General features: G+C 45.2%; 1 protein-coding gene across 2 annotated transcripts in view; it reads left to right on the forward strand.

Annotated features, from left to right (window-relative positions):
* Positions 1-3,225: 3,225 nt before the first annotated feature.
* The window catches only part of PLEKHA2 (pleckstrin homology domain containing A2), a 98,006-nt gene continuing 78,505 nt past the window's right edge, over positions 3,226-22,726 (forward strand). Inside the window, exon 1 of one of the 2 annotated variants that reach the window (XM_087938860.1) lies at positions 3,226-3,337. The gene's annotated coding sequence lies outside the window, so the exon portion shown is untranslated. Of the gene's footprint in view, positions 3,338-7,312; positions 7,533-22,726 lie in introns of those variants that run through there. The other variant, XM_087938858.1, reaches the window with a different exon arrangement.

Consider the following 22,726-nt stretch of genomic DNA (forward strand, 5'->3'; position numbering starts at 1 on the left):
TGTGTGAGCAAGGGAAGCCTACGAAACCATTGTTCTGACCCAGCTCCCCAAAGACGACAAACGCTCAGTAGTTGAAGCAACGATTCCTTTATCGGGAGCACCAGCAAAAGGTTTCTCCCTCACCGCAGGATAACAAGTCTGTCCAGCAGGGAGATGAGTAGTTGGCTGCCGCATCTATTCATCTCCACCCCCTGCCTTTTATCCCCAGAGCTAGGGTGGGGCCTTGCTAGCAGCAGTGGCTCTTCCTTCCCAAGGACCGGCCCATAGATTTCCACTGCTCTCCTCTCCTCTGCTTTCTGTGCATCAGGCACTGAACCTAGCCGTTCCTCTTCTTCCTCATCAGCCACCTCCAGACCTGGGGGCTGTTGACTCTCCACCTGAGGGGCTGACAGAGAGCCCAGGGTCTGCTTCTGCCTCTGCCCCCCTCTCTCTTTCTACCAGTTCCCTTTCCTCTTCCCGCTTGGAGTTTTCCCATTGCCCTGATGCTGATCCTGACTCCCACACCACTTCCTCCTCCTCGGATTCAGCTGCTGGAGGGATTGGCGGCCAACAGGCCACAACAACCATCTTCATCGCATTACATCAGCCCGGTTGGTCAGGCAGGGAAAATATGTTGCAGACCCCATCAGTTAAAGAATTCCAACTGGCGGGATCTAATAAGCGAGTCTTCTTTGCTGTGAGACAGTGAGACAGACTTCACTCTCCTGTCCTTCTGAAAAGGAGTTAAGACATAGCCCTGCAGCCCCGCATGAGGAGCCCAGGGAAGCACACAGTCGTGGGGCTTGTTAGCCCCTAAAATAGAGGGTGGGAAGGGGATGGTTTCACACGCACAACCTCATCCTCATGCGCAATTGAAGCTTTGCACACTCGCTCACCGCTTGAGCGTTTCCAGCAGACTGCGTGCCCCAAGAGCTCTCCCTTCATTTTTTTTAACCAATTTCAGTCTCTTGTCTCTTCCTAAACAATTTTTGTTTCATTTTTAAATATACTCTTCTACATTTTATCGTACCCCACCCAAAGTCCCTCTTTAAGCTATGGGTGGTACGGAAGAGATGGAAAGTACAGAAATGTCGATAGATAAATAGATAGATAGATAGATAGATAGATAGATAGATAGATAGATAGATAGATAGATAGATAGATAGATAGATAGATAGATAAACACAGACAATAGATAGATAGATAGATAGATAGATAGATAGATAGATAGATAGATAGATAGATAGATAGATAGATAGATAGATGATAGACAGACAGACACAGACAATAGATAGATAGATGATAGATAGATAGAATTCATCCACTGCACTAACCTGTATAAAGATTTGCTTGATTTGGGCTTCACATCTTGAATGAATCTAACCATGTTGAGTTGCATGGCATTGCTACCTATTACATCCTGGCATCCCCTAAGGAAGAGCGGGCACTGTCAGAAGAGCAGATGGCAGCCTTGAGATGAAAGACCTGCCCCCCTTTTAGGTGCACTACCAAATATTTACGTGCACCTCTATAATTGTCTGGTTTGGCTCTGCAGCCAAACAAGACAGACTTCAACAGATAATTAGAACTGCAGAAAAAACTATTGCTACCAAGCTGCCTTCCGTTGAGGTCTCATATGCTGCACAAATCAAAAAGATGGCTGAGAAAATATCTACAGACCCCTCACATCCTGGACATAAACTGTTTCAACTCCTTCCCTCAAAACGATGCTATAGAGCCCTGCACACCAGAACAACTAGACACAAGGAGTTTTTTCCCTGAATGCCATCACTCTGCTAAACAACTCATTCCCACAACACTGTCAAACTATTTACTCTTAAGACTGTATTATTTATTGTTCTCATCCTTCCTGTTACCCATTTCCTTTTCTACTTATACTATAACTTTATTGCTTGTATCTTTACGATTTATATTGTTTTATTTAGTTTCCTAGTATGATTTATGTTGATTGCTTATTTAGTATCCTATGGCTATCACTCAGTGTTGTATCCTATGATTCATGATGAATGTATTTTTATGACGACTGTGATCATGATTGATCATTTATAGGTTTTATGTACACTGAGACCTTACTCTCCGAAGACAAATTCCTTGTGCGTCACACTTGGCTGATAAAGAATTCTATATTCTCTTTCAACTCAATGTGCACGCATACACACACATACACACACATACACATATGCATGCACACACCATTTTTGTGGGAGCCTTATGTTCTTTTAAACAATGCAAATATGTCTGCAAGTGATGGAAAGGAGAGTAAAATACAGGAGAACAAATTACAGCTCAGGGAGAAAAACCTGTTCAAACAGTAAAGTTGATCAAAGCTTACTAGCTGGAGAAAAAGGAAGGGGGCGGGAAATGAACTACTGAAAGTTCCTCTTTATGGGGTGTGTGTGTTTGTGCAAAGTGAAACAAACACACTTTGTTTCAATATTTCACTTTTCCGTATCTGTACCATGGTTTTTCAAACTTAACAACTTTCAGTTATGTGAATTCCCAGCAGTCTGATTTATACTCCATCCATTACTATTATTGTGAAGAACTGAAATGACTTTGTTTACAAATAAGTGATACATTCTCTCTCTTTCTCTCTCTCTCTATATATATGTATATATATGTATTATATATATATATTTATTTTGATATTATATATATAATATTTATTTTGAGCAGTGTATGTATATAACAGAAGCCTGATGATGGCAGATGAGATTCTGCCGAAACGTGGAAATCCATCCACTTGGACCCTTGGAATCATGCTGATAAAAATCAGTATGATTGATTCATTCCTTCCTTCCTTTCCTTCCTGTCCAACCTGCTGAAAAAAAATCATGATAATCTTTCCTTTCCTTTCCTCCTTTTCTTTCCTGTCCTCTTTTTCATTCCTTCCTTCCTTCCAGTCCAATCTGCTGAAAAATACCACGACAATCTTTCCTTTCCTTTCCCCTTCCTTCCTTCCTTCCTTTCCTTCCTTCCTTCCCTCTTCTGGAATTCCTGTCCCACTTCAAATCTTCTAGGCATGAATACCCTTGACTTCTGCCTGACCAATTCTGTTAAAACCAAGCCAAAGAGGACTGATGGTTGCATAGCAACTTAGCAAATTGGATCACATGCTCAAGCCACAAAAGAGACTTATGCAAAGATGAGCAGAAAGTGCTGTGTTCAGAAGCATGAATAGCCAAAATCCCCAAACCCACACAGCCTTCTTTTCTTCTTCTTCTTCTTCTTCTTCTTTTTTTTTCAGCCGTCTTCGCAAGCAAGGCGTTTAGATGCGCAGAACTCTGGCACAAGTCAATGGTGGTGAGCGGCGATTCAAGTAAAGAGGCTGCATTTGGTAAGAGGCAACTAACTTTCCAAGCTCTATAAATAGTTCTGCAGCATAATGTGTGATCTCTTCCTATCTGATGTTCGCAAGGAAAATATGTTTTTAAATGGAGATCTCGGGCAGTCACAAGATCTGCAAAAGGCTGCCTGCTGAGCTTTAGATTTTAAAAGTACGGAACAGGACGGTTACTAGGGAGGAAGCAGGAAGTGATTTCTGAAAAAAGGAGGGGGGGGGAAAAGCAATTCAAAAGAGAACCAAACTTTAGTGAGGAAGCTGCGTCTTCTCTGAAAGGGAAGGAGGGAGGGAGGCTCTTTAGCAGGAGAAACAAAAGGCGGTTGGGGGAATTCTTGCAAGTTCTGACGTTGCAGTTTCGCAAACATAAAAGGTTTTAGTTCATTTAATAAACCATGGTTTAATAACCGGTTCACTGATGTGTGAATCCAGGCTGATATTCTTGCGTCCTGAATGGAATCCCTGTTCGCTGCCATTAGCTAATACTGAAGCCAGCCAAGAAACTGATCTTGAAAGAAAATTAGGATATAAACTAATGCAAATCATGTAAGAACCAGAAATTGGCAGAGAAATAATAACGCTATCCAAAATAGTTCTTACAGCAAATAGTGCTTACAACTTACAACATAAGTTATCTCCTCTGTGTAGCTTATGTCTCCAGATAGGCAGAGCTGTTGCAAAAAGTAATGAACAATGCAACACAAATGGTAAGTGTTCAGGGTGTTGATAATACCAACCTCCATCTCATTTAAGATAATTTCTTCTGTTCCTGGGACAGACCGGCAAAATCCAGTCTGGATTTTAGTTGTCAATAGTTGTCACTCAGAGCTCACATTCCGGACATATTTTGGGGGTGCAGAAAATAGCCTCATTTTTGTCTCTAAAGCAGGGGTGGTATTCAGCAGCTTCTGACTAGTTCTGGAGAACCGGTAGCGAGAATTTTGAGTAGTTCAGAGAACTGGCAAATGCCACCTCTGACTGGCCCCATCCCCATCCGTTCTCTGCCTCCGAAGTCCCAGCTGATTGGCTGGGTCTTCTTTTGTTGCCCTGCACAGGAGAACAGAGCTGGAAAGCAGGTTATTGGGGTGGGGAGGGAATGGGATTTTGCAGTAACCTTCCCCTGCCACCTTTATCAAACCATGACCACCAAGCCATGCCACACCCACCAAGCCACACCACGCCCACCAAGCCACACCCACAGAACAGATAGTAAAAAAATTTGAATACCACCACTGCTCTAAAGGCAAAGATTCCAAGAAATGGGATATATTTTGCATGCATATTTGTTTGCCCTGGCAGTTATCATCCTCCAGCAGGATAGATACGATTTTTGCAGGACTTTCTTCTTCTTAATTTTTGCAGGACTTTCTTCTTCTTCTTGGCATATTGCCCTGTTTGGGATGTGCTGTCAGGAAGATGGGTCTCCTACTGGGAAAAAAAAGAGACATAGCTTCAAAGGCCAAAGTTTGTTTAGGGATGACTCCTCTAGCAACTCAGTCATCGATTTTGATAAATAAATAATGCCTGGCTACAAAGCTGTATTGACTGAGTTAATACAAATAAAACTGAATGTACCTCAATGTCTTCCAAAAAATTATCCTATATACAAAAATAAAATAAAAATAAAAATCCATAGGCATTCAGTTCAAGTCACAATGATGTTACACACATTATAATCAGAGTGACATAAATCTCACTGTATACAATGCAAATGGAGTCTTTTAATGCTAGGAAAAGTGACTTGCATTGGTGGGATAATTCAAACTTAAATAAAACATTAGTTCTTCTGTTTTAATAAATCTCACATGGCTTCCCCATTTCCCTGCCAACTTTTTAATTTCCTATCAATTTTATTTACTTAGCTATCTGTCAAATTGCTATTTAAAAGTGGGTAATGTATTGCCAATGACCACTACTAATAAGTAGGTTCAAAACACGAACTGCCCAAGATGCTTCTGTGTAGATTTACAACATAGTAAATAAGTAAACAAGCACATAACTATTTCTTTTAAATAGCATAGTCATCCCATTTTCAGATATCCCCACAATGCAAAAGTACCTATAGATTTTAGTTTTTTTCCAGCAAATACTTCCTGGAAATTCTGTGTTAAGAAATACTACGTGTTGGGAAATTCTGGGCTAATTTTCCAAGCATTTTATGGAGATAGGAAAGCTTCTAAAAAGGAACTTGAACTAGCTTTCGCCAGGCTTTTTCCTACACCCCAATATCAGGACCTCACAGGCTCTTTCACTCTTAAGTCAAAAGCAATGTTTACACAACTCCCATTCTATTAAAAAAAAAAAGTTTACAAGTCACAACAGCTCAGTGAAAATTAAACAAGCCTATTAGGTATGAGTTTGTTGTCTAACCTTGATCATCTCATTAAGCCATGCGCTGACATTGCATGTTACAGATATAGTCCTTACAACCGCTTGGTTGTAACTTACAACCACTTGGACTGCCATTTGTCAGAAATGGTGTAGGGCAGGGCTCTCCAACCTTAGCCACTTTAAGACTTGTGGACTTCAAAGCTTTGCTGGCTGAGGAATTCTGGGAATTGAAATCCACAAGTCTTAAAGTGGCCAAGATTGGAGACCCTTTGGTGTAGGATCTCCTGCTTGGGTGGGGTGGGGGGGTTGGACTAGATGACCTACGAGGTCCCTACCAACTCTTGTTAATCGGTAAATACAGTCACTTTTTGTGATCTTCCCAGAAGCAAAGTCAGTAAGGAAGCCAGATTAACTTCACAACCGAGTTCCTAATTTAAACAACTGCAGCCATTCATTAACACCTGTGGCCCAAAATTTCTGTAGCCAAAGAAAGGCGAAGTGAATTTTGCTCTATTTTACGACCTTCCTTGCCCAGAGTTGTTAAGTCGAGGACTACCTGTAAAAAAAAAAAAAGGCTCTGTAGCCTTGGCGCACTCAAGATGTTAAAAATCTCAGGGGCTTTAAGGGGAACCTCGTGAAAGAAACGCGCAGGGGCGGCCGAGCTCCAGCGGCAGGGCAGCGCCTCCTAAAAAGTTTCCAAAGTGGCAACTTCGGCTCTGGTTGGCGAGCCGGGCCAAAAGCGAGGATGCTTCGGGCTGCGGAGTCGGGGCGACCGACGGTGGGGTCCAGACCCGACCCCGCCGCACCCAGGCAAGCGATGGCCAAGGCTTCGCGCGGGCGTTGCCTGCCTCCACTCTACATCCGGGGCTGGCTTTGGCGGATGGGAAGCGTTAAGGAACCCGGAAAAGAAAGGAAGGAAGGAAGGAAAAGAAAGAAAAGGGAAGGAAGAAAGAAAGTAAGGAAGGAAAAGAAAGAAAGAAAGGAAGGAAGGAAGGAAAAGAAAGAAAAGGAAAGAAAGGAAGGAAGGAAAAAGAAAAAAAAAGAAAGAAAGAAAGAAAGAAAGAGAAAGAAAGAAAGAAAGAAAGAAAGAAAGAAAGAAAGAAAGAAAGAAAGAAAGAAAGAAAGAAAGAAAGGAAGGAAAGCAAGCAAGCCACGGCGGAGAAGGCAGCGCGATCCTGGGAGCCGAACGGCAGCAGTGGCTTGTTTGCATCCAAGGCTGGACGGCGCTCCGATCTCTCCCCGGCCATGTGCGGGGTTTGTGGCAGGCTGGAGCCTCCACGCCGGCCACAAACCCCGCCGGGCGGTGAGTCTGGCCGCCAGGCTCTGGAAGAGACGCCCGGTGGGGCCGGAGAGCCTCCCGTGATGTGTGTGCGTGTGTGTAATTTGTGTAATTTGTGTGTGTGTGTGTGTGTGTGTATTTGTGTGCGTGCGTGCGTGTGAGTATGTGTGTATTTTGTGTGCGCGCGCGCGCAGCAGCAGCCAGGCCGGCCGAGGAAAGCGCGTGGGACCCCGTGGGAACGTCCCTTTGGAGAGGAGGGACCGAGTAGATGCCCTTTTCGGGGAGGAGGAGGAGGAGGGATGGGGCGGCGTGCGTGCTGCGCGCACCCAAACACACCCACCCGCGTAGGGGGCTGGAGCTTCGGGCGCGCCCAGCCGCTGGAGGACGGGAAGGTGGCGCAATGGGTCGGACTCGGAAGCCGAGGAGGGCCCGGAGTGGAAGATGAGCAGCCTGCCTTCTTCCCTCCCGGGGCTCCGGAGCAGCGGCGGGGGCGAGCGGAGCCGAGGGTCCTCCTGCTGCGCTTGGGGCGCGAGGGTGCGGCTCCCGCCGGCGCTTTGAGACGAGCCAGAGAAGTCGCCACAGGTTCGCCTTAGCCTTCACTCCGTCGGGGAGAGCTCGCGCGGTTGGCAGCCGAGGAAGTCGTGGGCGTAGGATTGGGGCAAGGGCTTGGCAAAGTTCCGCTTTGAGCCTCTTTTTCTCTCTCCTCCTCCTTCTTCTCTGTTTCTAACCAAAGGAATCTGTCTAGAGGGGCCCTTTAAACTGCACCCAGGGCAGGGAGAGCTCTTGCAACCTAACGAATCTGCACTGGGGATCACTTGATCCGGCCTTCCTTTCTCTTTTGACTCCGCTTGCCCAAGCGATCCCGGGCTACTTTTGGGCTGGGATCTTGCAACGAAGTTGGAATCGTACAGGGGCGGGGGTAGAATACGGTACTGCAGTCTAACTCACTGCTCGCTCCAGGAGTTCGCTCCTGACCGGCTCCAGGTTGACTCCTCAGCCTTCCATCCTTCCAGGTGGGTAAAATGAGGACCCAGATTGTTGGGAAACAATAGGCTGACTCTGTAAACCGCTTAGAGAGGGCTGTGAAAGCAATGTGAAGTGGTATATAAATGCTATTGCTAATGTCCGTCCTTCCTGCATGCCTGCACAGTGGTTAGAGTGCAATATTTCAGGCTGACTCTGCCCAGAGCCAGGAGTTCGATTCTCACTGGCTCCAGGTTGACTCAGCCTTCCCTCCTTCCGAGGTGGGTAAAATGAGGCCCCTGATTGTTGGAGGACTATTATGATGACTCTGTAAACAGCTTAGAGGGGGCTGTAAAAGCATTGTGAAGCGGTATATAAGTGTTATTGTCCTTCCTTCCTTCCTTCCTTCCATGGTGCACAGGGCAATATTTCAGGCTGACTCGGCCCACAGCCAGGAGTTCAATTCTGACTTGCTCAAGGTTGATTCTGCCTTCCCTCCTTCCGAGGTGGGTATAATGAGGACCCAGATTGTTGGGGTCGAGAGGCTGACTCTGTAAAACAGCTTAGAGAGGGGCTGTAAAGCAGTATATAAGTCTTAAGTGCTGCTGCTATCAATAGGTCCTTTCCTTGCATTCCGAAGCCAGGAATGGCTTCCGATCCTTTTAGGAACAGGGAATTCCCAGCCCAAAGTTTTATCCGGAGCTTGAATGGTCTGCAGTTGCTTGCTATCTCTTTCCCTCTCTAGGAGCATCTTGGTCAGCAGGCCAAAGAGTGAACTTTTGGTTCTGTTATCAGGTGCACAAGTTGGTTTAGTTGCAAAAGTGCTGGATTGTGAGCCAGAGGAGGCAGTCCTCCTATTTTCCAAGATAGTTGTGTTTGTTTGCTTTTTAAAAAAAGTGAAACTCAATATCCTTTGAGTAGGCAAAATATACTTTATTTCAGGGGTTCCCAAACTTGGCAACTTTGAGACTTGTGGACTATGCTGGCTGAGAAATTCTGGGAGTTGAAGTCCATGAGTCTTAAAGTTGCCAAGTTTGGAGACCTCTGCTCTGTTTGATGTCAGAAAACAGATATATTAAGTATATAAAAATGTTACCTTGAGGTTGGTTTAAGTACAGTTTAATAGGGCCACCGGAATTCAAGTTGTTTGGCAGTGTGAATTTTTTTTTTTTTTTTTACAGAAGCATTTCCCCTTGCAAACATTTATATGGTAAAAATTAAATTATAGAATAAAATAGAAAATACAAAAGCCAAAAAGGGGGTAGGAAGGGGAAAGAGAAGAATCAAAAGGTCGATCCGCATATGAATGCTTGAGTCAAATCTCTAAAAAAGTTTCGTCTAAAAACTTTAAATGCAATAAGTTTTTGTTCTTCTTCTGTTTCATCAGAGACTTGCCTGGACATGTTTTTTTTTTTTTTTTAAAGTGGTTTGCCATTGCCTCCTTTTTAGGGCTGAGAGAAAGTGACTGGCTCGAGGTCACCCAGATGGCTTTGTGCCTAAGAATAGAATTTGTAGTCTCCCAGTTTGTAGCCGTTGTTGCTTTAACCACTACACCAAACCGGCTCTCAAGCGGAAACTTGGTTTGTTCATTTTTTTAACCTTTGGTTAAAGGCAGGGTTTCTTGGCAAGGTTGATGCTGGTGAGGAGTCTTTTAACATGGTTTAGGATTCCCACTAAACCTCTCTCCATATTCTCCCTGCTCTCCGACTCAGCCCCTTTCGCATTCTAGTTCAGGGTGTCAAATTGGATTTCTTTGAGGGCCAGATCAGTATTGGAGTTTTCCAACATGGACCAATGGGTGGGGGGGATAGGGAGCGCGGCGGGAAGACAAGACGGATGCCTCCTGTGACACCCTGCTGGCCAAAATGGGGCATCCCCCGCCCCCAATATCTCATTTTCAGCCTCCATGGCCGCCTCCAACACTCTTCCTGTTGTGGTCCACCAGCAGCCTGCAGAGGTGGCAGCAGAATTGGACAATGGGGAAGAACAGGGACCAGTCTGGGAATCTGGGGAGGACTCGGACGAAGGTCCTGTGTCTGACAGGACACAGTTATGAGTTATGTCTGGACTCCGGAGCCTCCAGAATCTGACAGCAGTGAGGCAGAGGAACAAGGGGAGCCTGCACAGAGCTGCCAGAAGGCTAGAGTAGCTAAGACAAATGGGGAGACTCGGGAGTAAGGCTGGGAGATGATTGTTCCTCCCATAAGATATAAAGGAAGTGCAAAGGGACAGGAAACTTTGCAGGAAGCAATGTCGTTTGCTCTGTTTGGATTAAACCTTGAAGCTCTGTGTGGCCTTTGTATGTTTGGTTTTTTTATAGTTAATTTGGCACTTTAGTTGTTGGCAGCAATTCAAAGGAGAGAAAGGTGGGTGCTTATCTCGAGGAACTGTTTGAGTTGTTTGGACTAAGTGTATGCTTAATTGTGATCTCAGGAAGCCTTGGTCAGAACACTTCTGGCTGAAAATGGGCCACGTGGAGGCCCTGCGTGGCCTGTTTTCAGCCTGCCCGGCCTCCAGCAGCACTATGGGCCTTGCGGGGAGCTTAAATCTGCCCATTTTGGCTGGCTGAGGCACTGCAGGCTGGTCCTTTGATATTTCCAGACCGGCCCCATGGGCCAGATATAAGGGTCAGATCTGACCCCCAGGCCTTGAGTTAACACCCCTGTTCTAATTACATTGAGAGAAGGAAAAGAAAGACCATTTGGAGAAAGAAAAGAGTTCCTTTCCATGCAAAGCTGCAGAGGAGTCACAAAGCACATGACCATGGGGATGTTGCAACGGTCGTAAGTCTGAAAACCGGTCATAAGTCACTTTTTTCCCATGCCGTTGCAACTTCGAATGGTCACTAAATGAAGTGTTGGAAGTCAAGGGCTACCTGTAGAGGTGTTTGAATCTGATGAACAGTACAGATGGGTGTTTAACAGATTAACAGAGTTGGAAGGGACTTTAGAGGTCATCTAGTCCAACCCCCACCCACCCAAGCAGGAGACCCTACACTATTTCTGACAGGTGGCAGTCCAATCTCTTCTTGAAAGTCTCAAGTGATAACACTCCCACAACTTCTGAGGGCAACTTCTACTCCACGGGTTGATCGTTCTCACTGTCAGGAAATTCCTCCTTATTTCCAGACAGAATCTCTCCTTGTTAAGTTTCCATCCATTATTCCTTGTCTGGCCTTCACGTGCTTAGGAAAATAGCTTGACCCCCTTCCTCTCTCTGTGGCAGCCCCTCAAATATTGGAAGACTGCTATCATGTCTCCTCTGGTCCTTCTCTTCACTAGACTAGCCAAGCCCAGTTCCTGTAACCATGAACCTGAGATGATGCAACTTTTGTAAATACCTGCCAGTTGCCTGAATTTTGATCACGTGACTGTGAGGATATGGCAACAGTCATTAAGTGTGAGAACGGGTTGTGTAAATCACTTGATTCAGTGCCGTTGGAATTCAGACAGCCACTAAGCAAATGGCTGCAAGTTAAGGACTTACCTGTACATTGTACTGAAAGAGAACTGAACCAGCTCAAAGTCACCTAGGCCAGGGGTCTCCAACCTTGGCAACTTTAAGCCTGGAGGGCTTCAACTCCCAGAATTCCCCAGCTAGCAAAGCTGGCCTAGGCAGCTTGTATGTCTAAGGGTGAATTGGAACCTTGTCTTTCTTTCTTTTTTACATATTTCCAGGTTGAATCTCTCTCCTTGTTCGGTTTCTATCCATTATTCCTTGTCCGGCCTTCGGGTGCTTTGGAGAATAGATTGACCTCCTTCCTCTCTGGGGAATCCCCTCACCTGTTGCAGATGTCTGTTGCACTTTGGTGGCCTGTTGAAGCTCACTTTTAGCTCCTTTTAGTCATATCTGCTGTTAACCCACGCGCAGCCCTTGCCCTTCCCCTCATCCTGTTCTTTGGGAGTTCAAAATATTTTCCCTCCTGGAAATTAAATTATATTCCGCTCTCTCTTGAAGCTGCAGGTATTCCGAATTGGCAAATTACAGGTAGCCCTCAACTTACAACTGATTGTGATTGTTCAAAGTTACAGCAGCACTGACTTACGACTGTTTTTCACATTTATGACAGTTGCAGCATAAGAGCCAGGGTGGCACAGTGGTTAGAATGCAGTACTGCAGGCTGTTTCTGCTGACTGCTAGCAGTTCGGCAGTTCAATTCTTATCGGCTCCAGGTTGACTCAGCCTTCCCTCCTTCCGAGATGGGTAAAATGAGGACCCAGATTGTTGGGGGACAATAGGCTGACTCTGTAAACCACTTAGACAGAGCTAGAAAGTGGTATATAAGTCTAAGTGCTATTGCTATCAATGTCTTATCTCTATGTATCTCTCTGTCACTGTTTCTGTCTGTCTGTTTGTCTATCATCTATATATCGTCTATCTCCATTTATCTATCTATCACAGTGATGGTGAACTTATTTGGCACCGAGTGCCCAAACTGAAATGTGCGTGCGCCAGAACACCTGTGCATGCTCCAAAAACCAAACACCAGCTGGCTGGTGCGTATGCGCATGCTGGAAACCAGAAGAGCAGCTGGCGATGGCGCACATGCCCGCAGAGGGGGCTCTGCATGCCACCGGTTCACCATCATGGTTCTATCATCTGCCATCTCTTTCTGTTATATCTCAATCTGCTGTCTGTCTGTCTATCTATTGTCTATCTATCATCTATCTATCTATCAAACTTTATCTATCAGAACGCAGTATTGCAGGCTAATTCAGCTCACTGCCAGCAGTTCGATCCTGACCGGCTCAAGGTTGAGTCAGCCTTCCATCCTTCCGAAGTGGGTCAAATGAGGACCCAGATTGTTGGAGGCAAGAGGCTGACTCTGTAAAACCGCTTAGAGAAGGCTGTAAAAGCACTGTGAAGCGGGATATAATAAGTCTAAGTGCTATTGATAATGCTAGCCCCATGGTCACATGGTCAAAATTTAAATGCTTGGCAACTGAGTCATATTTATGATGGTTGCCGTGTCCTCGGATCACTTTTTCTGACCTTCTGGCAAGCAAAATCAATGGGGAAACCAGATTCACTTAACAACCTAACTTAAGGATTTCAGTGATTCACATAACTCTGGCAAGACTTATATACCTCTTCACAATGTTTTTTACAGCCCTCTCTAAGCAGTCAGCCTCTGGCCCCTAACAATCTGGGTCCTCATTTTACCAACCTCAGAAGGATGGAAGGCTGAGTCAACCTTGAACTGGTCAGAATCGAACTGCTGGCAGTGGTTAGAGGGAAGGAAGGAAGGAAGGAAGGAAGGAAGGAAGGAAGGAAGGAAGGAAGGAAGGACACAAAAGCACTTAGACTTATATACCTCTTCACAATGCTTTAAATCCCTCTCTAAGAGGGTTACAATGTCAGCCTCTTGCCCCCGACAATCTGGGTCCTCCTTTTACCGACCTCGGAAGGATAGAAGGCTGAGTCAGAATCGAACTGCTGGCAGTTGGCAGAATTAGCATGCAAGACTGCATTCTGACCACTGCACCACCAAGGTGGTAACATAAGGTGAAATTTGCTGAACAACGGTCTCACTTAGCAATGGAAATTTTGGGCTCAGTTGTGTCCATAAGTTCCAGGACTGCCTCTTATGTTTTACGATCGGTGGGATGAGGGCAACTTACTCTGCGTTTTGTCCTTGCTTTTTCTATCTGACAGTTCAGCATGCATGCATGCAACCAACCAACCCGATAGCACCAAAATAGAACAGTTGTACCTTGAAACTCGCCAGACTTTGGCTGTCTGGCACTTCTTTTCATTCTATGAGAACTGAAAACAGGACATGCAGTCCCATATGACAGTATCTCTGGCGAGATTAGGCAGAAAAAGAAAGTGAGCGGCTGGCTGGCTGGACTAAAGCTGCACACTGGGCTAATGTGAGGATTTGAGTTTCGCTCACTTTGGGCCAGTTTCGACTGTTAAATCTGATTGCTTGGCATCCTCCTTTAAAAAAAAAAAGTATGTTTCTCTTTTGCTCAGCAGATTGAACGAGAAGTGAACTTGCCCTGCCAAATGCAGCTGAGACCTGGTCTATAGGCAACCAAGTAGGATAAAAAAGGAGGCAGGAACTTTGTTTAGAACAGGGGTGTGTAACACTGGCAACTTTAAGACTTAAGATTCAGATTCACAGAGTTGGAAGGGACTTTGTAGGTCATCTAGTCCAACCCCGCTACACCATTTCTGACAGATGGCACTCCAGTCTCTTCTTGAAAGCCTCCAGTGATGAAGCTCCCACAACTTCCGAAGGCAACTTCTGATCCATCAGTTGATTGTTCTCACTGTCAGAAAATTCCTCCTTATTTCCAGGTTGAATCTCTTTCCCTGTTCAGTTTCCATCCATTATTCCTTGTCTGGCCTATGAGTGCTTTGGAAAATAGCTTGACCACCTCAAATATTGGAAGACTGCTCTCCTGTCTCCCCTGGTCCTTCTCTTCCCTAGACTAGTCATGCCCAGTTCCTGCAACTATGAACTTGAGATGATGCAACTCTTGTAAATACGTGCCAGTTGCCTGAATTTTGATCACGTGACTGTGGGGATACGGCAACAGTCATTAAGTGTGAGAACTGGTTGTATAAATCACTTGATTCAGTGCCGTTGGAATTCAGACAGCCACTAAGCAACGGTCGCACGTTAAGGACTTAAACTGTGCATTGTACTGAGAGAGAACTGAACCAGCTCAAAGTCACCCAGGCAGCTTGTATGTCTAAGGGTGAATTAGAACGTTGTCTTTCTTTCTCTTTTAGATTTATAGTTTTTTATTAGTTTTTTTTTAATAATGACATACGAAGAGATTACAAAAGTAAATATTAGGGAAACTAGGGAAGGGAAAAGGGAAGTGGATGGTGGGAAAATAAAAAATATTAAAGGCGTTGACTTCCAACTCCTTTGCTGTAGTAAAATAAGGCATTAACATCTACCCTCACCTTTTCCTTTTTCCTAATACTATAAACTAACCATTTCTTTAAAAAGAAATCTATCTAATTGGTAAATCCCAAAATCAAAGTTTCATTTTCCCCCCACCTCAAGCCAAAAGTCCAGAAGCGGTTTCCAAGTAGGGGTTTGTGGCTTTTTCCCCTTTAATCAGATTAGAACCTTTTCTTAACCATCATGCTGCTACAATGACAGCCACAAGAACCTTTAAAACAATTGTTAAAAATGAATGACCTGTGTCTTTCCTTCCTGCCAGATTCAGCTAGTTCTCGACTTAACAACCACTTGTTCAAAATTCAGCCATGTGATTAAAATTCAGATGCTTGGCAACCGGCTCATATTTATGACAGCTGTAGTGTCCCAAGGCCGTGTGATCTCAAGATCCTGTGAAGTGTTAATACCACTTTACCAGGCCTTGGTAAGGCAACCGTTTAAATCCTGCATTCAGTTTTGGTCGCCACGAAGTAAAAAAGATGTTGAGGCTCTAGAAAGAGTGCAGAGAAGAGCAACCAGGCTGATGAGGGGACTGGAGGCTAAAATGGTTGCAGGAACTGGGCATCTCTAATCCAGTGGTGGCTAACCTTTTTTGGCTCCTGTGCCAAAAATTGTGTGCAGGCTTGCACAGGTGCACTCATGTGCCAACACCCAGAAGGCAATGTGCACGCCCCCCTCCCTACTCACCTGCTTACCCCCTTACCTGCACTGTGCCTCCCAGCTGATTTTTGGCCCATTTAAGGCCTTTTTTGGCCTCTCAGAGGCTTTAGGAAGCCTCTGCAGCCTTTGCAGGCCAAAAAATGGGTCCGTTTTGTCACTTCCGGTATTTCTGAAAATACAGGAAGTGATGAAATGGGCCTATTTTTCAGCCTGCAAAGGCTGCAGAGGCTTCCCTCAAGCCTCTGCCAGGCCGAGAAAGGCCCAAAAAATCAGCTGGAAGGTGCGTGCATGTGCAGTGAGGTAAGTTTGCCTGGGGCTCACATGCCCGCACAAATGGCTCTGCGTGCCATGGGTTCACCATCACGGGTCTAGTCTAGTGAAAAGAAGGATTAGGAGTGACATGGTAGCAGTGTCCCAGTATCTCAGGGGCTGCCACAGAGAAGAGGGAGTCAAGCTATTCTCTAAAGCCCCTGAGGGCAGTACATGAAGCAATGGGTGAAAACTCATCAAGGAGAGGAGCAACTTAGAACTAAGGAGAAATTTCCTGAAAGTTGGAACAATTAACCAGTGGAACAACTTGCTTCCAGAAGATGTGAACGTTCCAACACTGGAAGTTTTGAAGAAGAGATTGGACAACCACCTTTCTGAAGTGGTGTAGGGTTACCTGCCTAGACAGGGGGTTGGACTAGAACAGGGGTCGCCAACCTTTTCGACCTCAGGAACCACCAAACTCATAATTTTAAATCCCAGGGACCACTAACTGGTTCTGTGGGCGTGGCCTAATATGTGGGTGTGGCTTGGTGGTCATGTGACTGGCTGGGCATGGCATGTATGTAAATATTATAAATATTTATATAAATATTGATTTTTTTATAAAAAAGGGCAACTTTTACCCCAAATCAGGCAAAGCAGGCAGGCAGATTGAGTTGCTCACAGAATCACAGATTCATTCAGAGATCTATCTGCCATCGGCTAGCTCAGTCTGTCACATAAAATTTGCTTGCAAGCAAACTCCTAAAATTAACTCACAACACCCCATGTATGTAAATATTGAATTTTTTATTTAAAAAAGAGCAACTTTTACCCAAGATCAGGCAAAGCAGGCAGGCAGATTGAGTTGCTCACAGAATCATTCAGGTGATCTATCTATCTGCCATCGGCTAGCTCAGTCTCTCAAATTTGCTTGCTGTGAGTCTGAATAACTGAACCTTCAGTCCTAAGGGAGATTCGGCTGTGCTTAAAAGCAGAGCCAAAGATCTAAAGACTAGCTAGAAAGCAAGAAATCCAACCATTTCCTGCTTCCTAGCTAATCTAAATCTCCCGGCACAGCAGAACACCTGATGGTTGGAAAAAGGAGAAATAGCAATTTAGCAGCCAAGCTTTCCAGGTAAGGAGTGAGTGGGCGGGGAGGGTTCCTGTGGGCCACGTGGGCTGAGCAGCCTTGTGTTTCTGTGCAGCCTGTATTAATTGCTTTGGGGGTGTGTGCTCTGGGGGTGAGATTTCTCTGCAATCCGCCAAAATTTTCTCACGGCCCACCAGTTGGTGACCTCTGGACCGCTGGTCTAGATGACTTCCAAGGTCCTTTCCAACTCCAAAACTATGAAACAATGATCTTCTCCCAAGTCAAGTCAATGGAGAAGCCAGATTCATTTAACAACTGGGTTACTTATTTATCAACCGCAGTGGTTCACTTTTCAAGGGCGGTAAGCAGGGTCATAAAACAGGGTCCAAACTCACTTAACAAGTGTGTTGCTTAGCAACAGAAATGTTGGGCTCAGTTGTGGTCGTAAGTCGAGGTCTACCTGTATTGTTAAGGGTCTTATATTCTCTCTCCTTTCTTGTCCTTCCCAATTTCTTTTTTTTTCTCAGGTGGGGCTTCTTTACAGATAGACATTTGACATGTAAAACTTAGTTGCATCCCCAGGTTAGGAAGAAGAAGGAAAAAAATCCACTTTTAACATTCTGCTGATTAACTCGCTGCTTATCTTGCACCTGTGTTATGTACTTTTGAAGAAGGAAAACCTGGTGCCCATAATATAATCTATCGGTGCTTATCTGCAGCCTTGGGAAAACTTATTTTAAGGTTACTCAGCTTTGCTGGGTAAACATGTCTGGGCACGAATAGCTAAGAGAGATAGTTGGCTTTTCTTTCTTTAGAGGTTGGTTTTGCATTCCCTGTTCCTCTTCCCGCTGTTTCTGTCCCAGGCAAAGGTTGGTCGGTTTCTATGGGTGTATTGCAGGCGCCTTCCTCCTTTCCAATCGATAAGTCACCCTGGGATTGAACATTAGGAGAGGAAGCTGAGCAGACTGAAGACACTTAGAAACTTGGCTGCGTTCCCTGGAATGAAAGAGGATTAGCTTAACCGTTGTGTTCATCCAAAAGTCTTTTTTTTTTTTTTTTGGTAGCTGGAGATTTCAATGCTTTGCCAATAGAATGAAACCACCTTTTCCCATTGGACAGAATAACAGACCAACAGAGTTGTAAGGAGTGGTTGGATTCAAATATTTTTGCCACCAGTTCGGTGGGCGTGGCTTGGTGGGCGCCCTTTGCATGTGTGCACACAAAGTGTGTGCATGCGTACGCCAAACACGCACTTTGCACAGGCTCAGAGGCGTTCTCACTCGCCTCCTGCAAGCCTGCATGATCCCGGTCGCTTCAGCAGCTGCGGGGCGACACTATTGAATGCCGTGCAAAGCCGTTGCGCTTCAAATTCAGCAGATAAAAGTGAGTATTGGAGCCCTGGCAGGTGAGTGGGCCCAACAGCAGAGAGACAGAGAGAACTGGGTTGGTTTCTGCCCCTCATTGCTGCTACCGGATCTGCAGAACTGGGCCAAACTGGTAGAATACCACCACTGATTGGAAGGGGCCTTGGAAGGGGCCTTCTAGTCCAACTCTGCCCAAGCAGAAAATCCTACACCCAGTGATGGAGTTCAAATAATTTAACAATCGGTTCTCTGCTCTAATGATGCCTTCCAACAACCAGTATGCCAAACAGCTCAGAAAATCAACAACCAGTTTCCCCGAACTGATGCAAACTGGCTGCATCCCACCACTGCCTACAGCACTTCAGACAAATGGTTGTCCAATTTCTTAAAAGCCTCTAGGTTGGTGCGCCTGCAACTTCTGAAGACAAGCCATTCCATTGGTTAATTGTTCTCACTGTTAGAAAATTAGTTAGTTCTAGGTTGCTTCTCCCCTTGATTAATTTCCATCTGTTGTTTCTTGTCCTGCTTTGGAGAATATATTGACACCCTCTTCTTCTTTGTGGCAGCCCCTCAGATATTGGAGCACTGCTATCACGTCACCCCTAGTTCTTCTTTTCATGAAACCAGACATACCTACTTTCTTCAGCCGTTCTTCATACGTTTTAGCCTCTAGTCCCTTAATCATTTTTGTTGCTCTTCTCTGCACTCTTTCCAGAGTCTCAACGTCACTCTGCTAAACAAATAATTCCCTCAACACTGTCCAACTTTTTTCAAAATCTGCATTACTGTTAATCTTCCCATCACTCCTGATCATCCATCCCCCTCACTTGTGACTGCAGGACTGTAACTTTGTTGCTTGTATCCTTACAATTTATACTGACTGTTTCCTAGTATGATTTGATTGCTTATTGTATTCTGTGGCTATCATTAAGTGTTGTACCTTATGATTCTTGACTCTTGACAAATGTATCTTTTCTTTTATGTACACTGAGAGCATTTGCACCAAGACAAATTACTTGTGTATCCAGTCACATTTGGCCAATAAAGAATTCTATTCTAGTCCATTTTATTTATCTCATGGCAACCAAAACGTGCAATATTCCAAGTGTGGTCTTATCAAGATGTGCAGGTATAGATCAGAACTCTGGCCTATTTTATTTTATTGTATTTATTTATTTTATTTGTTTGATATGCATGCATGAGAAAACAAGTATGAATATGAACATAACATATAAACATATAAGTATAAATATAGCATATAAACATATAAATAAAAACAGGTATAAGTATGTACATAATACCTGAGTATGAATAAATGGGAACAGTAGGACAGGCACGGTAGGCACGCCGGTGTGCTTATGCACACCCCCTTACAGACCTCTTAGGAATGCAGTGAGGTCCACAGTAGATAGTTTAAGGTTAAAGTTTTGGGGTTTGAGGATGTGACAACAGAGTCAGGTAGTGCATTTGAGTCCTTGACCCCTCTGTTGCTGAAGTTGTATTTTCTGCAATCAAGTTTGGAGCAGTTTACTTTGAGTTTGTATCTATTGTTTGCCTGTGTGTTTTTGTGGTTGAAGCTGAAGTAGTCATTGACAGGTAGGACCTTGTAGCAGATAATTTTGTGTAATAAGCTTAGATCAGACCGTAGGCGGCATAGTTCTAAGTTGCCTAGGTCCAAAATTTCAAGCCTGATGACATAAGGTAATGTATTGGAAGCTGAGGAGTGTCGTACTCTTCTCAGGAAATACCCCTCAACTCGCTCAATTGTATTAATGTCCGTTATACAGTGTAGATTCCAGGCAGATGAGTTGTATTCAAGAATTGATCTGGCAAAGGTTTTGTATGCCCTGGTTTGCAGTTCAATGTTACTAGAGAAGAAGCTTCACAAAAATAGCTTAACAACTCTAAGTGCCTTTTTGGCAATGTTGTTATAGTGAGCTCTGGGGCTTAGATCATTTGAGATGAGTACTCCTTGGGCCTTGACAGAGTGAGGGTCGTCTACGACAGGGGTCGCCAACCTTTTGGACCTCAGGGATCACCAAACTCATAATTTTAGATCCCAGGGACCACTAACTGGTTCTGTGGGTGTGGCTTGGTGGTCAGGTGACTGGCTGGGCATGGCTTGTATGTAAATTCTTCTTCTTTTTCTTCAGCGTTTGTCTCGCGCTCGGGCGAGGTCCGCTAATGTCCTTGAGTACTGCTTCCACACCTCTCTGTCTGCCACGTGTGTCGGGTCTGCCTTCGCGATCTCTAGATCGGCCTTGATCGTGTCCATCCAGCGTTGTTTAGGTCTACCACGCGGTCTCGCTCCTCCGACAGTCACCTTCATTACAGATTTGATGATGGATTCTTCCTTGGCGCGCTCACGTGGCCGAACCATCGTAGCCGGACTGCCTCATGACCGTGGGGATGGGCACGGACGTTGAACCGTCTACGCACTTCTTCGTTCCTGATGCGATCGGTAGTAGGTGAGGCCTACCGACCATCGGAGCATTCGCATCTCCATTATCTGGAGTCTGCTTTCGGCTTCTTTGGTCGTCGGCCAGCACTCTGCGCCGTATATGGCCACGGGCGCACCACAGAGTTATAGATTTTCGCCTTCAGGCGCATCGGCATCTTCTTGTCACAGAGGACGCCCGTGACGGACTTCCATTTGCCCCACGCTGCATTGATCCTGGCTGCCACCTCAGTTTGTAGTAGGCCTTCTTCCCCAAGAGTAGTTCCCAGGTACTTGAAGGTGGAGGCGCGCGGTAGCTCCTGCCCGTTCACGTGGATGGAGCCTGTCATTTCATTATCAGTGGTCAGGTATTCGGACTTCTTTAGGTTCAGCCGGGCCCGAACTGCTCGAGGCGGTCGTGCCACTGTTGGACTCGGTGCTCGAGTTCAGCCTTGCACAGGTTGGCCAGGAACACATCATCGGCGTAGAGCAGCGTCCATGGGGCGGGCGTGTACAGGTCGTGTGTAATTGTGTCCATCACCAGAATGAACAGCAGTGGTGAGAGAGCAGAGCCCTGGTGTACGCCGACGGTAATATTAAACTCCTCTGATATCCCAGCTGCCGCTTTTACACGGCTTTTGTGACATCTGTATAGGAGTTGGACCCATTGTACGAGCAGCTCAGGCACGCCGTGATCTCGCAGTGCGTACCAGATGAGATCGTGGGACTCGGTCGAAGGCCTTTTCCAAGTCTAGGAAGGCGGTGTGGAGCGGGATTTTCTTCTCTCTGTGAGCCTCCATCAGCATCCGCACACCGAAGATGGCGTCGGTGGTGCCGCAGTTCTTGATGAATCCAGCCTGGTTGACGCTGATGTCGACGATGTCCCGAATGCGCTTATCATTAGAAATATTTATATAAATATTGTTTTTTTTATAAAAAAAGAGCAACTTTTACCCCAAATCAAGCAAAGCAGGCAGGCAGATTGAGTTGCTCACAGAATCACAGATTCATTCAGAAATCTACCTGCCATCTGCTAGCTCAGTCTGTCATATAAAATTTGCTAGCAAGCAAACTCACAAAATTAACTCACAACACACCATGTATGTAAATATTGATTTTTTTTATAAGAAAGCAACTTTTATCCAAAATCCGGCAAAGCAGGCAGTTTGAGTTGCTCACAGAATCATTCAGTGATCTATCTATCTGCCATCGGCTAGCTCAGTCTCTCATATTTGCTTGCTGTGAGTCTGCACTGAATTTGCTTGCAAGCAAACCTTCAGTCCTAAGGGAGGTTTGGCTGTGCTTAGCTAGAAAGCAAGAAATCCAACCATTTCCTGCTTCCTAGCTAATTTAAATCTCCCAGCACAGCAGAACAGATAATGGTCGGAAAAAGGAAAAATAGCAATTTAGCAGGTAAGTTTGCTGGGTAAGGAGTGAGTTGGCGGGGAGGGTTGCCACAGGCCACGTGGGCTGAGCAGCCTTGTGTTTCTGCGCAGCCTGGATGAATTGCTTTGTGGGGGGTGCTCTAGGGGTGAGATTTCTCTGCAGCCCACCAAAACTTTCTCATGGCTCACCAGTGGACCATGGCCCACTGGTTGGCGACTACCGATGAGGTCATATCCTCCCATTTTGTATTTAGTGTTCTGTTTTTTGCTGCCAGTGTGTAATACTCCTTGGAGATTTGCAAGTGGGAAGTTGTGGGATGATCTCCACAACGATTTTCCTTCATTGATCTTCTCCACCGTTTTTCTTAACTTTTCAAGGCCCAGGAATTCACCATGGGGTGGTGAAAGGAGAAACTGAAGAGGGCAGGGTAACAAAACAGTGACTTTAAAAATATATGCAGGCAGTCTTCAACTTAGCAAGCATTTGTTTAGTGACCATTAAAAGTTATAACAGCACTGAAAAAACTGCTTACAAACTCGTGGTTAAAATTGTCACCATATCCACAAAGTTATGTGATCAGAATTCAAGTACCAGGATGTATCTACAATGGTTGTGATGTATATTAGAATACCGCTCTCATGTCTCCCCTAGCCCTTCTGTTCACTAGGCTAGACAAGCCCAATTCTTGCAACCATTCTTCAT

Source organism: Pseudonaja textilis, chromosome 9 (genome assembly GCF_049901715.1).
Source record: "Pseudonaja textilis isolate UNSWEBS1 chromosome 9, rPseTex1.2, whole genome shotgun sequence".
NCBI lineage: Eukaryota > Metazoa > Chordata > Lepidosauria > Squamata > Elapidae > Pseudonaja > Pseudonaja textilis.